We start from the raw sequence: 19090 nt of genomic DNA on the forward strand, positions 1-19090 counted from the left end.
AGTCTTGTGCTGGAATCCTGCCAATCTGGTCAAAGCAGAAATATAATCAGAGCAGTAAAATTAACTGATAAATAAAATATGAACGCAATTGAAAATGTGCTATGTGATATAATGTGGTAGAAATAATAAAGACTGAATTGCCTTTATGTACTTGAAAATGGAATTTTATGATAACAAAGATGAAGACATGAACTCGATGGAGAGATAGAGACAGCCTCAGAGGGAAAGAATCCCCTCATGGTGACGTGGAGGAAAGGAGGGCAAAAGAGAGGAGGAGAGGGAGTCTGGGGAGGAGGAGAAGGAGGAAGGAGAGCAGAGAGGAGGAGAAGCAAGGACGGGAAAACGATTTGTTCCTGTCATTTTCGCGCAAGGTCGAGCAGATAGGACTCTGGAGCTTTATGAATTCTGCACACCTCCTCCTCTCTCCATCTCCTACTACTTCTTCTTCTTCTCCTCCCCCTTCTCCTCTCTTCTACATGCCACCAACCCTCCTCCTCCTCCTCCCCCCTCCTCCACCAAAAAATTCCGTCATTGAGATCACATTTGGCGTCCTTGCGGGGGCCAGGGGTAAACTGTCTTTGCAGCACATCTTGCATCTTTGGGGGCTAATTTGTATTCATTCGTCTCTTGCGCCTCCTCAGACCTCGCCGGCAAGACCCGGCTCTCGCCATCGCTTCCCTTTGATGTAAAAAAAAAAAAAAAGGAGAATCTCTTACTTAGTTTCTGACATCGGAGGAAAAAGTGCTTGGCGGAGAAGCCCAGGTACCCAGGGTTAGACCGATATATCAGACCGATATTGGCCTTGCCTTAAAAATCGGCCGGTCAGTGCGGTCCACCTCGGATATGATGGAGGTTCCTCCTTGACCACAGCTAGACAATAACAACAATGTTTTGTGATTATTTTTATATCAGATGTCTGACCAGAGAAAGCATTCCCGTGTGTTGTGAGAGGATTTTACTCAACAGTCTGTAAAACCTGCAGTGAAACCTGCCTTGGTCAAATTCCCGCCAAGCAGCCAAAACCACAGGTGAATTTTGAAGCCAATAACGAAGTGGCAGCAGGCAGCAATTCCTCTAACATCCACTAGATGCTGGCTCCAAAAAGACTCCAAACCGCCCAACTTCATGCAAGTCAATGGGACCCCAACCCAACATTTTGGCTTCAAAACGGCCCTTCAGAAACCTATGGGTGACGTCACACTCACAACTTCCATCTCTTTTTACAGTCTATGGTTCCCGCCCCAACACTTGTCCCTCATCTTGATGAGCTGTCTAACTTGAAGCGGCATCCAGCCTGAAACTGAGGTAACCGACATCCGTAAAGCCTCCAGAGCAGTTGGAGAAGCAGATGGTGAACACAGGCAAGAAAAAAGCAGCGCTGACGTTCACGGGTCTTGTCTGCTGCACATTTAGCTTCGCTGTGCTTTCTTACTGCTTTCCTGCATTGTTGTTGTTGCTATGCTTTTCCTGCTCTGTGGCTGCTATAGCCCCACCTTGATAGTCACAACCCAGCTCATAACTGGCCACACCCATACAACACGCCCACAGCAAATGCCCCAAAATGTTCCAACATCATTCAAAAGCCATGGGATTTAAGCATGAGCACACAGAATCACAGACAGACACAAACTGATAATGTATAATATAATCTCATTTATTTATTGGTATTTTAATGAAAAAAAAATGAGTTGCTACTCTCCCCAAAATAATTTCATTAATATGGGTTTTAATGGAGAGTTTTGGTGTTCCATGATGGTTTAAATACTGCACTCAATACTTGCATTTTTGGATTTTTTTTTTGTCAAATTTGAAGATATTCAATAAATGTCGTCCATCAGCAGCTCCGATCCCAACATATCAGTATCAGTATCACTTTCAAAAACCCATAACTCAAACTCACCAGAAATAAAAAAAAATAAAAAAACTGTGTGGATACTGCGTGAAAACCTTGATGCTTCAGGTTCAAACCTTTTTGCATGCCGTGTAAGTTGAATGACTTTTGCCCTCAGAAACCCATATCGATAAAACTCTAATTTTTTTAAAATATTTTTTGTTGTTGTCCTGCAAAGTGACATGAAGTTCTCATACATGTGTTGGGAAATAAGAGAGACATCTTATAGGCTGTTGCTGTGTTAACATGGGAGAGGTGAGAGGAATGTGTGTGTGTGTGTGTGTGTGTGTGTAGGGGGGGGGTTCCTCTCTTGCTCTCCATTCCTGTATGTCTTCCTACGTCTCTCTCCCTCCCTGTCCTTTTCTTCCCACCCCTCCTCTCTCTCCACGCCCCACCTGCACACACACCCCTTACTCCGTCCGGCATAATTGTGGCAGACAGGCGGGAATACAGAGTCTCTCTGGGTGAGGGCAGAGCACTTGTATCATTTACAGGTTGTTTCCCCACCCATAATGCACTGTGATCTGTTTAGGCCTCCGCATAATGGAAGAGAGACAGCGCATTATACACAGCGCATTACTGACATCCTCAAAAAACACTCTGAAAGCACTCGAAAACACCTCAATGTGAAAGAGAGCGAGAGTCACTGCGTGTGTGTGTGTGTGTGTGTGAGAGAGAGAGAGAAAGAGACAGAGAGAGAGCGAGAGAGATAGAGTGAAAGAGAGAGCTCAAAACAGCTCATGTGATGAAGAACTGTCACTCGATAAGGAGGTAACACCTCAGGGTGGTGGTTTATATCAAAAATGTGTGAATGTGTGTGTGTGTGTGTGTGTGTGTGTGCCCACATCTGTGTGTGCGAGTTTGAAGTCATGCATTTGTAATATTTCTAGCCTATATCTTCCCTTATGAATCACTTTTACTGTGCTGTACTTTCACTGTAGTTAGCCCAGGCCATTAATCACACTATTCATTTTTAGATTGATTTAAATAGACAAACAGACATCTCACAATATGACAGAGGGAAAAAATAACTAAAATCACCTTCAAAACTCATCAAATCCCACACACACCCACATACTCACAAACACGCACACACACACATTACAAAAACAGAACAGAATATTCCGATATCTACAACGCCGGCAGCCCACACACAAGTACAATTGACATTTAAACACAAACAGTCAAACCCTGTTCTCCTACTGTACATATTGCATTCTGCTGTCTGCAAACATTGATTAACATAATTTCTTAGAGGAAAAACACACATACGGAGACCATGGCTTTTAGCATTACCACAGGGAGAGAGCCTGAACGCCTCACTATGTTACTGCAAGTCAAACCGAAATGAGACGGAGAGAGATGGAGAGAGGAGGGGAGAGAGAGAGAGAGAGAGAGAGAGAGAGAGAGAGAGAGTGAGAGAGAGAGAGACTGCAGGAGAAATCCATGTGATGTGTCTTCTCACCTCAAAGATCTGACACTCAATAATCATTTTACACCTCGGGGCTGTGGATTATATCGAGAATGTTGCTAAGTTTGTGTGATAAGTGTCTGTGCGAGTGTGTGTCTGTTTGTGTGTGTGCATGTGTGAATAGAGGTGTATATGTGTGTAGTGCGTTTGTGTACTCGTGCACGCCAGCGGTTCTGCATGTGCAATGTTACATTTATGTAATATGCCCCTATAGGCTCCTTTCACACTAGTTTACTGCGAGGGAGCGAAAATATCTTGACGTGATTTGTGTTGCTGAGGTACAAGATAGGAAACAATCAGCTTTCAGCGTGGGCGTTAACTTTCTCTATGTCTTTTTCCTATTTTTGAGTATCTAAACCATAATGTAAAAAAAATGTCTTCAGTATAATGTAATATAATGCTGTAAAAAATCAAATTCAAGTAGTTTCAATCAGCAGTATTTGGTGCTATAAGTCTACCTGATAGTTATCCTACCAACTGACCAAACAGTAGCTAGTCTACAGTTTATTAATTGTAGATCAAAGCACTGGTTTCTCAAGCTTAGCTCTAGCTGTAGCAGCTACATTAACATTAGATGTGAAACAGTTTTACTATTAAATTATCATGACCTGCTTCTAAAATTAACATCCACAGCTTTACTTTTGTGACTCCTTGTCAAGACCAATTTATTTAGCACATAATTGTATAATCGAATTGTATAATGAGCGGTTGTCATTCACAAAAGAGTGATATGTGTACATCAGCGGTAGATGCACGCATCACCTTACCATTGAGACGCATAGAGAATGACACTCCAACATTGCAATGCAATACACATACAGTACACACATACACACACACACGTGACACACACAAATAGAACTGCATGTCTACATCAATTAGCTTGCCGTACGCATTAAGATACATAATGAATATTACCTCTACTACATGGCAATGGTACAAACACACACACACACACACACACACACACACACACACACACACACAACTCCCCCAAATTTAACATTCTATTACTTGAAGGGGAACTCAGCTGCCCCTGGCTTCCTTGTAATTCATACAAACAACCACTTCTACAACTTAGGCCTGGGCTAACTAATGAAGGTGCCTGAGCTAACTAATGAAGGTGCAGCATGTATAATGTTAACATTAATAAATCATTGCTACATTCATTTTGAAACATTAGTATAATTGACCGTTTGCAACATTTCTGTTAACTCCCTCCCCCCATAGTTACTGTTGCTATGTCTGACTAACTTTGAAGGTGGATGCTACCATAGACACTACAATCTGACTCAGTGGTTCCCCAAAAGCACATTTTTACTGTGTTATGTCCTTGTAAGAGTCAAACCGCTGCAACAAAAGCCATACTTTTGTACTTCTGAGCCAAACTCTCAGGGGTAAATTCACAAAGAATGGATTGCGGCAGCTAATAGCACCATGAATTGCGTATCATTTGCAACCGCTATTTGCTCCGTCTCAAGGACCGATTCACAAAAGATATTGCGCTAATGATATGCCGGCGCAAACACGCCCATAACCTGCTGCAACTGAGTGCAATTTGCCCCTGTTTTGCGTCTGATTGCAAATATCAATGTGGCAAAGTATAAACGTTGCCTTTGCGCCAAGAACACAGTAGGCAGGACAATGGCAGAGAGAAAGAGAAAAATGAATTTTTTAGACCGCGAGCTGCAAGTCCTGACAGATGAGGTGCAGAGGCATTCCTCAAAACTTAAAGCAAGAAATTTAACCGGGACTGCGAGAAACCATATTTGGGATTTAATATCCCAGTCTGTCAGTGCTGTTGGTGTTTCCAAACGAACACCTTCAGACTGCAAAAGAAGATGGCATGATTTGAAGTGGAGAACAAACGAGAATGTAGGGGAGCTTTATTCATTTATTTTTCATGACACAATTGCATCCTGTCACTGCATCCTTTGTTTGTCATTGCATCTCACTGCATCCCAAAATAAACTAGAAGGGCATCGGAGAGCGCAGACCTCCGCCAAGGCCAATCCAGTCTTCTATGATATGCAAATGTATAAGCGCAACCAATATACGGATCCGCTCCAAAATTTAATGGGTTCTTCCTTGGCCCATGCTACACCCTTCCACGAAGTTTCATGAAAATCGGTCCAGTAGTTTTTCCGTAATCCTGCTGACAGACAAACAAACAAACAAACAAACAAACAAATGGCACTGAAAACATAACCTCCTTGGCGGTAATAAATGAGTTTGAGCGGGGCTGTCCATGGTGCTGAATCTTTAGGCTAAAATAAGGCCCACTGTGCTGACTAGTGAGATGAGTGAAAATATTTTCAGAGTGAGAAATTGAGTTGTATTGATTGTTTGGTTGTACTGATTTATTTGCTTTTGTTTGTGAAGCAATCTGTGTTAAAGTTCTATAGTAATAATAATAATAATAATAATGTCAACATATTATTTACAGACTGTATTTACAGACAATTTTATTTTTTAGGTCACACAAAGGTGGAATTGTTGCAGAGACATTTGCAAGGTCAATTCAATTCAATTCTCAGTTAAATCAACAAGTGATATTATCCTTCGAAATATCCGCTCGAGCACGCCTGGCATTACGATGCCTTCGCCTGGCTACAATCACTGCTGCCATGATCACTGGAAAGTCTGGGCGTGACACCCCTTATAAATGCGTCAGCAAAAGCCGCGCAATCCTTTTGTGAATTTGCCTCTCAGTGCGGTGTCGGAGGCTCTGTTGGAACTGTCAGAATTGTCGGAGCAACATGTCGGAGGAAGTAGACAGATGCTAAGCACGGATTGGTGGATCGCTATGTCACTCATTATTTTGCAAATGGTCAATTGCCACAACCAAACAAGACCATCACCAAGAAGCCTCTAGCAGCTTCTACACTGCATTTTCCATTGTGAGCCACCAGGTCAGATTTGGCAGGAAATCTGCTGGATTGCTTTATGGCACAAAACAGTTAGAGGGCGCTGTTCTTCCAGAGCAAACGGAGCTAAAGCTTTCAGAGTTTCTGGCAGCAGATGGTGGAAGGAGAGAAAGGCCGATGGAACAATCACTTCCAACATGTTGGAAGTGATTGTGAAGTGAAGTCAATTTAATGTTGATGCTCATGTTGTACTTTTGCAAATCCATGTGTGATTTCATGACCTGGGAATGTGGCAGAGGGACTCATTTCCAGCGGCTGTATTATCTAGACTGAGTCAAGAGGGGGTCAGATATGCCAGACAGAGCATGAGAGGATGGAAAGAGACAAAGAGAGGAAGACAGGAGAGGGTAAAGGGAGAATGCAAAAAGGCAAAGAGCGAAGGAAGGGGGAAATGACAGCATGAATGCAAAAAGCAGAGATCGCAGGATGAAGAGGCTCAAGATTTTGAGGCAGAGATGAACAGGGCGGAGAACGAGGGAAACAGAGAGAGAGAGTTTGGAGTTTTAAAACGCTTCTCTTGTGCAAATTAAACGGAGACGCTTGTGTCTTGCAGAAAAGAGAGGAAGAGAAAGAAAGAGGAAGATAGAAAGGGAGAGGGAGAAACACAAACTGTCAATGGAATTTTGTCTGAAAACTTTTGAAATGTCGCAAAATGTGGACTGTGAAAAATTCTTCTTAAACTTTTGTGATATTGCAGTAACCACCGATTCGACTTGGCATTTCTAATTTGATATATCGTAATTCGAGGAAAACATGCTCGGACGGAAACCCGCTTACAGAGGGTAAAAACGAGAATGGAACGAGGGAAAGAGGAGAAAGAGGCAGAGGGAGGTGTGGAGGGAGCCAAGGGTGAAGAAGGGGATATGAATTGACACACCTTTATATGAGCAGCCGTCTGCTGGCTCTCGGTAGCCATGGATACCGCATGGCCTTTACGGATGACAATGCCCTGCAAGATCACAGACGCACACACACACACACAAACGCACACACATAGAAACAGACACCTACAAGCAGGCAAACACACATAATGAACTGATGCCAGCGTGCGTGTACAGACACACACGCACTTATGCCTACTACATCACCATTATTCCCATATTCAGAGGGAAGCGACAACCAATTACAAATCCCACCAGCCTTCTCATTATTCCTCCATGTTACTCTCCTTTCTTTTTCCTCCTTGCTGCCTCACTCTCAAAAATGATCTTTTTCAACAGGTCAGTGGGTATAGTATAGTATAGTATAGTATAGTATAGTATAGTATATTCCTATGTTACTTTTCCAGGCTATCCAGAGCTCCTTTAAGTCTGGAAAAGTTTTCAATTATCTAAATTTAAGGTCTGAGGTCTAATTAGAGGTATTTTCTCCATGTAGTGCAGGTTTACTCTAATTAAAGGGTCTATGTGTAATTGCTGGTCCAATGCTGGCCTCTGCCCTCCGTAGAGCGAGACCATCATCAGCATGGTGGGCAGGATTCTGTTTTATAATCAACAACAATGAACGTTCTATCATGTTTTACCGAGTTAGTGCATTTTTTTTGTTTGGTTGACGCTTGTCGTGATTAGGATCCTGACATCACCACAATTCCTGTTGTCTGTGTATTTTTGGAACATATCGAAGGTAATGAGTTGCTATTTTGTGTGTGAAGTAACACTACTTCCCCGGCACATAAATGGGCCGGTCTGTTAAAATTCAAGCTGTTTGGAGGATTATATACATGCCGAATTTACCATAACACCCTATCGATTAGTAATAAAGTCTCAAATTATATTTTCCAGTGTGTGTTTTTTGCCCATAATCAAGGCAAAAACAAATTGCCAGATTTTTGAATGGACCTTGGCAGGAGGGTCTTCAAACTATTTTGGAATGCAGAAATCTCTGCAGCGTGCGCTGTGGCTGTTCACTTTGTTTCACTCACTACCATTCAGGAACCTCTGCTGATATTTACTAGTCATATTATGCTTCAGTAAAGCAGAAACATTACACATTTAACCTTTAAGTTTCATTTTCATGCAAATATAAAATTAGACGCGTATTGACAGATCCTTTACATTCAATGATATTTAGTCAAGGCAGAGCTGGAGAGAGGGAAAGGCAAACAAAATAAGGCAAATGCCATAAGTCTACCAGGTCTTTATTTTGGTTGTTCAATAATTCTTCATAACTCACCTTGTTTTCAACATGTGTTAGTGTTTGAATGACAAAATGGCAGAAGTGTGTTGTTCCAGATTGCACTAGCTAATGTGTTGGAAGTGATAAATCCTGTATAAGACTGCTGTGTTACCTTAGACACAGATATGTCTTGCAGCATGGCTCTCTCAGACTTATTCAGCCTGTTTGTTATTCTGTTGTTATTTGTGAGGGCTCTTGTTGCCTCTAGCCTCCCATCTCCCTCTCAATCTTGCATGCAGTAGGCCTACCTTCCAGAGATTTTGTCATCCTTGGTAAAACTAAGCCACAACACAGTTAAAAATGAACCTGTCATTCCCTCTCTCTTCCCCACCTCTCCTGTCCTTCTGCACTGCATACTGTGTATAACAAAGCAAACATGACAAAAATGAAGTTAAAAACATCATAATTAGACTACGTGACTAAGAGGAGATTGATTGAAGATTTAATTGGAATGAACGAACTGTGATACCTTGGTATAATTACCATTACCCATTTTTGTCGCTAATAAAAATTCTTTACTTCCATTTGCTCTGGAAGAACAGCGCCCTCTTCCTGTTTTGTGCCGTAAAGCAATCCAGCAGATTTCCCGCAAAATCCGACCTGGTGGCTCACGATGTAAAATACAGTGTAGAGGCTGATAGAGGCTGACAATCTTCTTAGTGCTGGTCTTGTTTACAGTAATTATACTCAATTTCTCAAAATGTGTTAATGACTTTTTGATGTTAAAATACTACACTTTTAAAAATAAAATAGATAATTGCCTTTGAAAAAAACCAATGTCATTTTCGACAATTGGGCACACAATGCATTGCTTTGGTTTGCATTTGTTGTTTTTCTTTCATTATCCCAGTAGTGAATCACAGTATTTCGCCCAAAAACCCAGCATTCCTTTCTCTCACTGTCCCTCAATCTCTCTTTCTCTTTCTTACACTGTCTTTTGCTCCCTCTCTTTTATTCCATCCATCGCTTTATCCCTTTATAACGCTCACTGTCTTATACAGTATCTCTTTTTTTTTGTTTTCCAGTCATATCCAACCTTGTATGCAAGCGTACATGTATATGGTTCAGTGTGTTTGTGTGTGTGTGTGTATGTGTGTGTGTGTGATTGCTACAGCTGTTCTGTCCGGGGAGAGAACCTTACAAGACTGCTGGTTGTGACAGAGGAGTCGGTACAGCAAAAAACATATGCTGCATTTTTATCATAGCAGCACACCGACACAAAAAACACACAACGCACACACACCCATTCACACAAGTGAGCGTTCACATGCTTCTTCACACACACACACACACACACACACACACACACACACACACACACACACACACACACACACACATACACACACCAAACCACACACTGCTTCATTTATCAGTGGTGCATTATTTATCAGAGGCAGCGTTGCTACTCCTCAAGGTATTTACAGCAGGGAATACATTAGCAGTGAAGAATGCAGGATGGGAAAATTAATATTCCTCTGAATTAATATGCACATCACAGCTCCTACTGGAATAATCAGCTGAGCTGAGCTGGTCCCACTAACCATAACTGGAACAGGTTTCCCTGCAACGTTTGACCAAATTCAGTGATTTATCAGAAATCTGCCAAAGTGTATAATCCTTTCTAATCCTATCCAATCTAATCACCAGAGTGTTGTATGGTAATATTATTAATATGGTAAAATTAGAACTTTTCCGAGTAAAGAGTAGTGTAACAAAAGTAATATAATTGCAGTTGCCAAACAAAAAAATGCAGTTGCTTTTGCTGTCAGAATGCAGTTGAAGTATCTAAAAACTAGATTCCACCCTCATCCCCAAATTTGTTGTCTTCAGAAGAAGTCGTCATCCGCTCATTAAGCTAGTACAGGTGAGAAATGTCAGGGAAATGGAGCACTTTATGGAGCAAAAGCATGACAAAAGCATTGGACATCAACACTGAGGAAACCCGCACAGAAACACACAGCAGAGGTGATTGAGTTATCCTGATTTGTGATGGTGAGAGAGGATACAATTGGCAATTTTGGAGGTGTAACACAAAACATAATGAGTAGTGTAAAACATTACTGCTCCCAGGGAGTGATATGTAATCTTTTTACCTTTGAAATGGGTAATGAATGCTAAGTAAAATATGATTTTTTTATGAGTCACAAGCTCAACACTGGTTTCACATGGGCTTTTGGATTTAAAGACTCTCGGCGGCCACATAACCGGCATCAGGAGCTGAAGACAATTCCGCAAACATATGCAATGAAAATGCTTTAATGGAACACATTCAGAAGGGAAACAAACATAAAACAAAATAGGTGACAAGGACACGATTGCCAATTTTGAGAGGGTGTAACGAAAAGTAGTGTAATGAATTACTGCTCCCAGGGAAGTGAAACATTATCAGCATTACTTTTGAAATCATGATGATTAATGAGTACCACATTACCTTTTTTGAGTGAGCTCAACACTGTTCAGCTACGGTGAAATAATACTTATTACATAATGATTACCATGATGCAGTAGAAGTTTGCATAATAAGAGGATGTGCAAGAATGACGATTGTGAGAATGATTTTATTCTCTTCACTGTCATCTTGCCACCTACATAATAAACGGTTTTGTAATTCTTTACTAAATCACAGCTAACAACAGAAATATTCTCAGATGGCATCGTTTAGGACAGCATCTAATCAACAAATATGCATTGGTTGCTCTCCCTAAGGCTGAACATGTCATCATGTTTATGAAATACCAGAGCTTTAAGGGATACTTTTGATAATGTGAAATTTCATCAAATTTTTTAGTATTTCATTTAGTTAGTGTTAGAATTCCTCGTTCAAACTAGTGGCTACTGCTAGGCCACAACCATGGTCGTTAGATCCCCTTAGTTTCAATCAGAAGTTCTAACAATGCTATCAAGCTGATTTTAGGGTAGCAGAAGTAGAAATGTAAAAACTTTACCCCATTATATGACTAAGAAAGAAAATGAACATATCAAAGCAATAATGCAAAATTAAAATATCCTTTTTAAGTGAAGGGGATGGAGGCAATATTGGCCAGAGACTCAGAGATAAAGGGATTTCAACAAAGTCTCACCGTGGAAGTGGATGAAAAGTAACTAATTACCAGGCCTTTTGTCAAGACTGTTTAACTGTGCGCAGCATCTGAATCACATTCAAACATCCTCAGTCTGAACAATAAGTACAGCCAACACAAGACCCACGGCAATAAAGACAGACGCTAGGGTCAGACTGGTGACCTCTTTTAGTTTATTAGATTAATAAACTATCTAAAGGCATTGTTTCACTTCCTTTCTGTTTTTTTTTTTTTGTCCAAATCTACGCAGCCCCTTGTGGCTTACTGGTGGAAATTGGGACCCAAGGCCCAAACTTAATACAATATTCAATACAGTGCTTAATTACGTCATCTGCTTCTTAGTGTGCAGTATTTTAAAGTTATTCTACATACATTGTGTAGAAGAGAAGGTTCTTTTCTGTGGAGAATGGGTGGGCTGGCTGAAACAGCAGGGAGGGCTTCTGACAATGGAAGAAACAAATTCAAGAGGTGTAAGTGCCTTCAAGGCACGGAGGGGCTTACCGGAACGAGCGAGAGTGCTCCAACTCGAAAGCAAAGCACTTCAGGTAGAGTAAAGTATCAGGGATTAGGCCTCTGATCAGTTCATCTGCCTGAGACATTTTGTGGAAGATCAAAATTAGATCTACAAAACGCATCTTGCATTTAAATCAGAGGTGGGGGAAAAAAAATGAGGATGCTAAAGCTGGCTGAATGTTGCCATGGTGTGAAACACGTTCTGGGGGAAAAAAATACCCTGCCACCGTTTTGAGGCAGAGTAAAACATGAGGGAGGAATAGTGCGATCAGGTCATCAGCCTCAGGATTTCACAGTTAGGGAGGACGTTTAAGTGCAAGACCTGCTTATAAATACAATGGAAATATGAACATCATGTAAGATGCATTTTGTAGATCTAATTTTTATCTACCATAAAATGCTCAGGCAAGACGAGCAGATCAAAGAAATTTGCTGCACCAGTGGTAATGCTGATCATCTCATCTCCTGCATTTCTCTGCATGATTCATGATCGCAAAGTTTCTAAGGACGTTTTGTTGTCGGGGACAAGTAAACTGTTGTGTTTTTGTCTCGGGGACAAGGCAACTAATGGTATTGCCACCCTCAAGGACCGAGACAGGCCAGGGATCAGTCAGCAACAAAACAGCGACCAGCATTGATCCCCAACCCTGAGTCTGAGAAGCTGTGCTCATGATTATTCTGTTTCTATTATTTGTTGCAGCCCAGTGGATTACCAACTATTTCTCCCAAGGCTGCAGCATTTTCTCTGCAACCAAGCTGTCTTTGCGAGCTATTGTCGGCTCTCTATCAGTGTCCCACCCGCACTAATAGCGATGCTGTAGATTCACCCTATCTGTCCAAATTAAACTCTGGTGTTGGTATGGTGACTGGTGGGAAATCTCCTCCTCCAACAATGGCTGAACCTCTTCACCTCCTCCACCTCCACCACACACTGAGAAGAAGACATTTAGCTTACTGATGTCACCTTACAGGATTTCTGGGTAATGAAGTCCTCCAAATTCTAACAGTTACCTCTCGCTGCCATTTGGGGCCGCCAACGTGCAAAGTTGCCTGGTTCAGCTTCAACCTACCAAGCAACAACATTTGAATCAATCTATCTCTTTGGGCACTTAGGGCTGTGATAGCAGCATAGCATAGCCGGCTGCTTCATATATATTTGTAATTATCCAGTCAAGAATCATCAGCTCTTCTCGCAGAGTAATTCAGGTCCCATTTTTGGCTTCCTGCGACTCAACTTAATAAATATGCTTGATATACGCTGGCAGAGCCTAACTCAGCCATAGCGACGTCGTAAGACTTTAATTGGAAAGTGCTTCATTTATCCACTGGATAAAAATCAGACACACACACACACACACACACACACACACCATCGTACTGTTGGACTGTTCCAGGTGTTGTCTTGTCAGGAATGATCGTGGATGTGACAGGCAGGAAGGATGATGTGGGAGGAACAGCCTTAAATGCTGGTCTGTCTCCATCTATGGACTTATTAAATAACTAACTATGAGGGAAAGAAGAGAGAGAGAGAGAGAGAGAGAGAGAGAGAGAGAGAGAGAGAGAGAGAGAGAGTTCAATCATGTCCTAATGTAGAAATGACTTAATCACTCTGTACCAATCTGATGTGTGGCTGGCCTAATTCTCACAGAGAAGCTGAGCCACCTGTAAACCACCTCACACGCATGCACACACACACACACACACACACACACACACACACACAGCCCAGGATGTGCCTGGAAAAAGAGAGGAGCCAGTCAATTCCTTGGTCCAACCAAGCACATCATTCCATGTTTAGCTCCATTTAGTTTTCAGCCGATTTTGTTTAGCCCTTAAAAGTTCCCGCAGAGCAGGTCTGAGACAAGAGAAAATCCATTCAGAACAATGGAACAAATGGACGGAGATGGAGAGAGTTAGTGAAGGGAGAAAGGCAGAGAGAGAGAGAGAAAGAGGAAAACACACAAGCAGAGAAAAAGAGTTACACAGAGAGGAAAGGCAGTGGGCTAACAAAACAAAGCAAAACAAGCAGAAAATAGGAAAAAGGAGTGGGGTTATCTTCAATCTTTTCACTTGGCGAGTGTGGTGGTGCTTCTGTTACGGCTGTACTGGGACAGAGCACAGATAATACTGGGCTGGTATAGGATATGACACAGCAGTAACCGCCTAGAGGGACAGCTGTGGTGAATCAGTGGGTAAAATCAGGGTAAAATTAATTCCAATCAGTGATCACCATAAGGCAAGCGACAACCAATCTAATCAAAGAACAAATTATTTTCAGAGGAGCACTGATTCATGTTTTATTGTTTTTAAGAGACACCCTTCCCCCACTTATATTGGTCTGAAACTGCTATAAAGAAAACTATTGTCTCCATTTATGTCAAAAAATTAAAAAAAATATCAAAAAGGTAGATACTTAGATGAAAATTGGTGAAAATGAGCAGCTCAGAACCTTCTTTTTCTTTCACTTCCCTCACTATTTCTCAGATCCAACGTCTAATTTCAGCTGGTAAAACAATGAATCAGATCTGGGCATGTTATCATTTAAAAAATACATGAAAATGAATCACAGCCTTGTGACATGGTAATTTAATCCATGTTTTATGACTTAAAAACACATCAGGGATGCTTGATTTAGTTTGTTTTGCAAGTGAAATGACCACTGCCGAGGCAGTTTGGTTGGCTGGACAAGTTAAACCAAGCGCATCTATCTTATTTTTTCGCCAAATGTGACATGAATGTGACATTATCATTTAAAAAATACATGAAAATGAATCACAGCCTTGTGACATGGTTATTTAATCCATGTTTTATGACTTAAAAACACATCAGGGATCCTTGATTCAGTTTGTTTTGCAAGTGAAATGACCACTGCCGAGGCAGTTTGGATGGCTGGACAAGTTAAACCAAGCGCATCTATCTTATTTTTTCGCCAAATGTGACATGAATGTGACATTATCATTTAAAAAATACATGAAAATGAATCACAGCCTTGTGACATGGTTATTTAATCCATGTTTTATGACTTAAAAACACATCAGGGATGCTTGATTTAGTTTGTTTTGCAAGTGAAATGACCACTGCCGAGGCAGTTTGGATGGCTGGTCAAGTTAAACCAAGTGCATCTATCTTATTTTTTCGCCAAATGTGACATGAATGCGGAGAGACAAATCTGAGTCCAGCCAGCCAGAGAGCCTTTCTTTCTTCCCAATTGTTTCTCTTTCTTTTTGTCTTTTCAATTCCTTCTTTCTCTCTTAATTTGTTTCCAATTCTTACTCCTTCTATCTATCTTTCTTCTATTCTTTCTTTGTCTCTCTTTTGTATTTTTTATACATAATGCACGGGAAAAAAAAAAATCACATAACACCAAGAGAACAAACACAATAGGACTTGTGATAACCACTTTTGGAGCTGCTCAAACGCCTGGCAAGTTAAATCAAGCCCACGTATTGTCTTTTCAGCCAGAGTGTGACATGAATGCAGAACGCCAAATCTGGATCCATCCAGTCGGAAAGCCTCTCCAAGCCTCCTTCAGCTATGAAGGGAAGGGGAAAATAGTGGTAATGTGGAGAGGTCATTGACAAAAGTTAAACAAGAAAGCCATCATTTGTATACCGCAGACTCAAAGAACCAAAACGTCGCAATTGAGCATGCTTTTACCTTTAGTGGCACTACAGGCAGAGGTTAATGGGGATTTGGAAGGTGGGGGGAACTCTTGACCGTGACCAGGGGAAGAGGGTGGGGGGAGCTCACCTCAAAAAAGCTGCCAGAGAGAAGCATCACGTCTATGTAATACACTGCAGATTGTCAAATTTGCATCATATCCCCATATCATATACCCATCCTCATATCCCATTTAGCATCTGCCAAATGGGAAATTGTAAATTGTAAGCACATATATAGTCAATGGTGGATGTCCTGGGTCGGGTTCGAACCCAGGGAATCGTGTTTACATGGTACCAATGAGCCACCAGGAATCCAATCTTGTTTGCTTTTGAGGTCTGGTGGGTCTGCTATTGAATTATCATTAAAATAAGATTAGATCTTTATAAAATGTTTGGGCTGCATGTTAAGTAGGGAGAGAGAGAGAGAGAGAGAGAGAGAGAGAGCCTAATCACAAGCCAAAAGTAATCCAAAACAAATCCATGTGACTGCTTTGATGCGCGAGAGACTAGTAGAAAGTGACAATGGACGATATAAAGTTAATAACTAAAGTGGAAAAGTACAGGTAGTTATATGACTGTCAGCATTGTTGTTCAAGTCCCGCAATGTGTCCGTCTACAGGGATTCTGGTAGACAAGCATTGTTTGGCAATTGATTAGTGTTGTTGTGAAGGAAGGCCAATTTAAATGCAATAAGTAAGATTTTTACTGTCCCATAGCACAAAATGACCATAATATATCTGCAGGGGGGTTGATAAGGTTGATGATCAATGATTACTTGGCCAATTGCTGAGATTGATGACTTTCAAAACTCACTTTCCGGCCCGTACTCATGTTTTGGAACAAACACTCCCCACCCACTGGAGTTTCAAGACCTTCCCAACCCTCAATTCTCTAACTTTTAACTGAAAAGAGCTTAGCATTGTTATCACTTCTTATTGATGGTATCCCAGCTTGAAGGTAGCAGAGCCAAGTTTCAGTTAGCTCAAGTGCCAATACAGTAACTCTGCCGTAATGTGACAAGACTAAATGTAACAGACAAAAACTCTAAATGTCAAGGTATGCTTTTAACCGCTGCACCGCCTCCAGACACACAACAAACCTCATCCTGAAATCCTATTATGGCATCTTTACAGCTAATTTGTTAATTTCCTCCTCATCAAGTCTACAATGTGATGTCTGGATGAGGAGCTTAGCCAGAGAACAACGCTGCTGGTTTGTGAGCTATAAGTGTGTCTTATCCTTAAACAGGGACAATTGGCCACTGTGTGTTTGTTTGTGAAGAGACACATTGTTCTACATGCAGACAAATACATACCCCTGCCAGCTCTCCCTTTGTGCAATCCCCAGCTAAGCTTCGATACTATTATGCACAGATTGAATAGAGAATGTGGCCCAAATCTTGGCAGAGACGCAGCATGTATTCTGCAGCGAAGTCTTCAAATGAATCCATGATGAATAAGAATGAGAGTATCTTGACCCGGTTAGCGATCATTAAAGGTATAATACAAGAATGCTGCAGCTGCTTCAATAAGCTAAGCCTGAGTCCCAGACGTAGGGTTTGTCCCGGCCCAGAGAAGGACTTATGGGATATTTAACACGGCATATTGAAGTGTTGCAGTGTCATTTAAGCATATCCAACGACTGCTTATGCAAGCTCCAGTCCCTGACCTAGAGAACTTGGTATGAACTTTTCCTATATTGGACGCGGTGCTTGACATTTAACACACGACTGCCAGCCAAATGTCTGTGAGTTCTACCCGTCGCTTCGGCAGGTAACCATCCTGGGCCGATGCTTTCCGTTTCTCAACACTCCTTTGGCAGCTACGGAATGAAATTGGCAGCCGATGTTCTCAGCGCATGAGCCAGTGTGTCTGAACCCAGACTTTGAGAAGTACAGATCTGCAGCGTAACCTGATTGCCTGATTCCTCCTATATGATCCGTGACGAGAAGAGATGTTTTGTTCAAACATTTTGCTTTTGCATTTTGAAGACTTATCTCAAAGAAAAAAAAACACTGCGCTTGGTCTCTATTGGGTCAAACTTTGCAGAAAACCCAAAAAGTTATAATGTCAAGTTACAGAATGTGATGTGCACTCAAGAAACTGGGAAAAAGGCAAAAATCCTTTTGCTTTGTATGCACTTTTTACTTTTTAATCTGCATTGGAAAAAGAAATGAAGGTACAACAAGCCTCATTGATCTTTCCCAGCTTTCGAGTGCAGTCTGCTTTCTGTATTTTGACATTTTGAAGACATAAACTCAACTCATCTTGTCATTGAGGACACTTGCCAGCTTTCTGCAAAAGTAGTGATAATGTGATTCAAAACACTGGAAGGAAAGGAGAGGAAAGGAAAGGAAAGGAAAGGAAAGGAAAGGAATAGAGCATTTGAGTCTAGTGGGCTTGATGCACAACCTTGATCCATATTCACATCCACATTCATTCGCATGTTCTGGCACACTATCTCCTCTCTATCTAAACGTGGCCTTTATTTAAGTGTAATTACATTCTCAAATGGAGACATTATTTACAGCATTTTAGATTTGACAGGCTGATGTGAAATGGGGAAATCAAGCAATTTAAGACAGAGAAAGTCTTAAATTGCTTGATTCCTCCATTTAAAGGCAGAGAAATTAGCCTCTTTAGAAGTGGATTGCTGTAGCACAGGAAGCAATGCTCAGCAATTCAAGTGCTCAAATCAACTCTGATACATGTCTGGCATTCATGTCTGCGGGTTTAGCATACTGGTTTTAATATCAAAATGGTACAAAATTAATGGTCTAATTCTTTCATGGCATTATAAATTGTACTTAAATCGGTTAATTACCATCATTACAGCCCTTAGGTAAGGCACTTAAGCCACAATTACTTCAGTGTGGAGTAGGCGTGAGTTCTTGTTCAACTTTTCATGTTAAAGGAATACAAGTTTTTGGTAGATTGGTCAAGTTGCAGATTGGTCCCTGGTAGATTGTTGGCTGCAGTGCTCCATGCTAACACTGTAGCATACACTATGTTGAGTGATAGTAGGCTGCATGCTAACACTTTAGCATACACTATGTTGAGTGATAGTAGGCTCCATGCTAACACTTTAGCATACACTATGTTGAGTGATAGTAGGCTCCATGCTAACACTTTAGCATACACTATGTTGAGTGATAGTAGGCTCCATGCTAACACTGTAGCATACACTATGTTGAGTGATAGTATGCTCCATGCTAACACTTTAGCATACAGTATGTTGAGTGATAGTAGGCTCCATGCTAACACTTTCGCATACACTATGTTGAGTGATAGTACGGTATAACCACACTATGCTTTACACTATGTTGGGTGATAGTAGCCCACTAGCATTATCTCAATAGTAAGAAAGTG

This window comes from Centroberyx gerrardi, chromosome 9 (assembly GCF_048128805.1).
Source record: "Centroberyx gerrardi isolate f3 chromosome 9, fCenGer3.hap1.cur.20231027, whole genome shotgun sequence".
Taxonomy (NCBI): Eukaryota; Metazoa; Chordata; class Actinopteri; order Beryciformes; family Berycidae; genus Centroberyx; species Centroberyx gerrardi.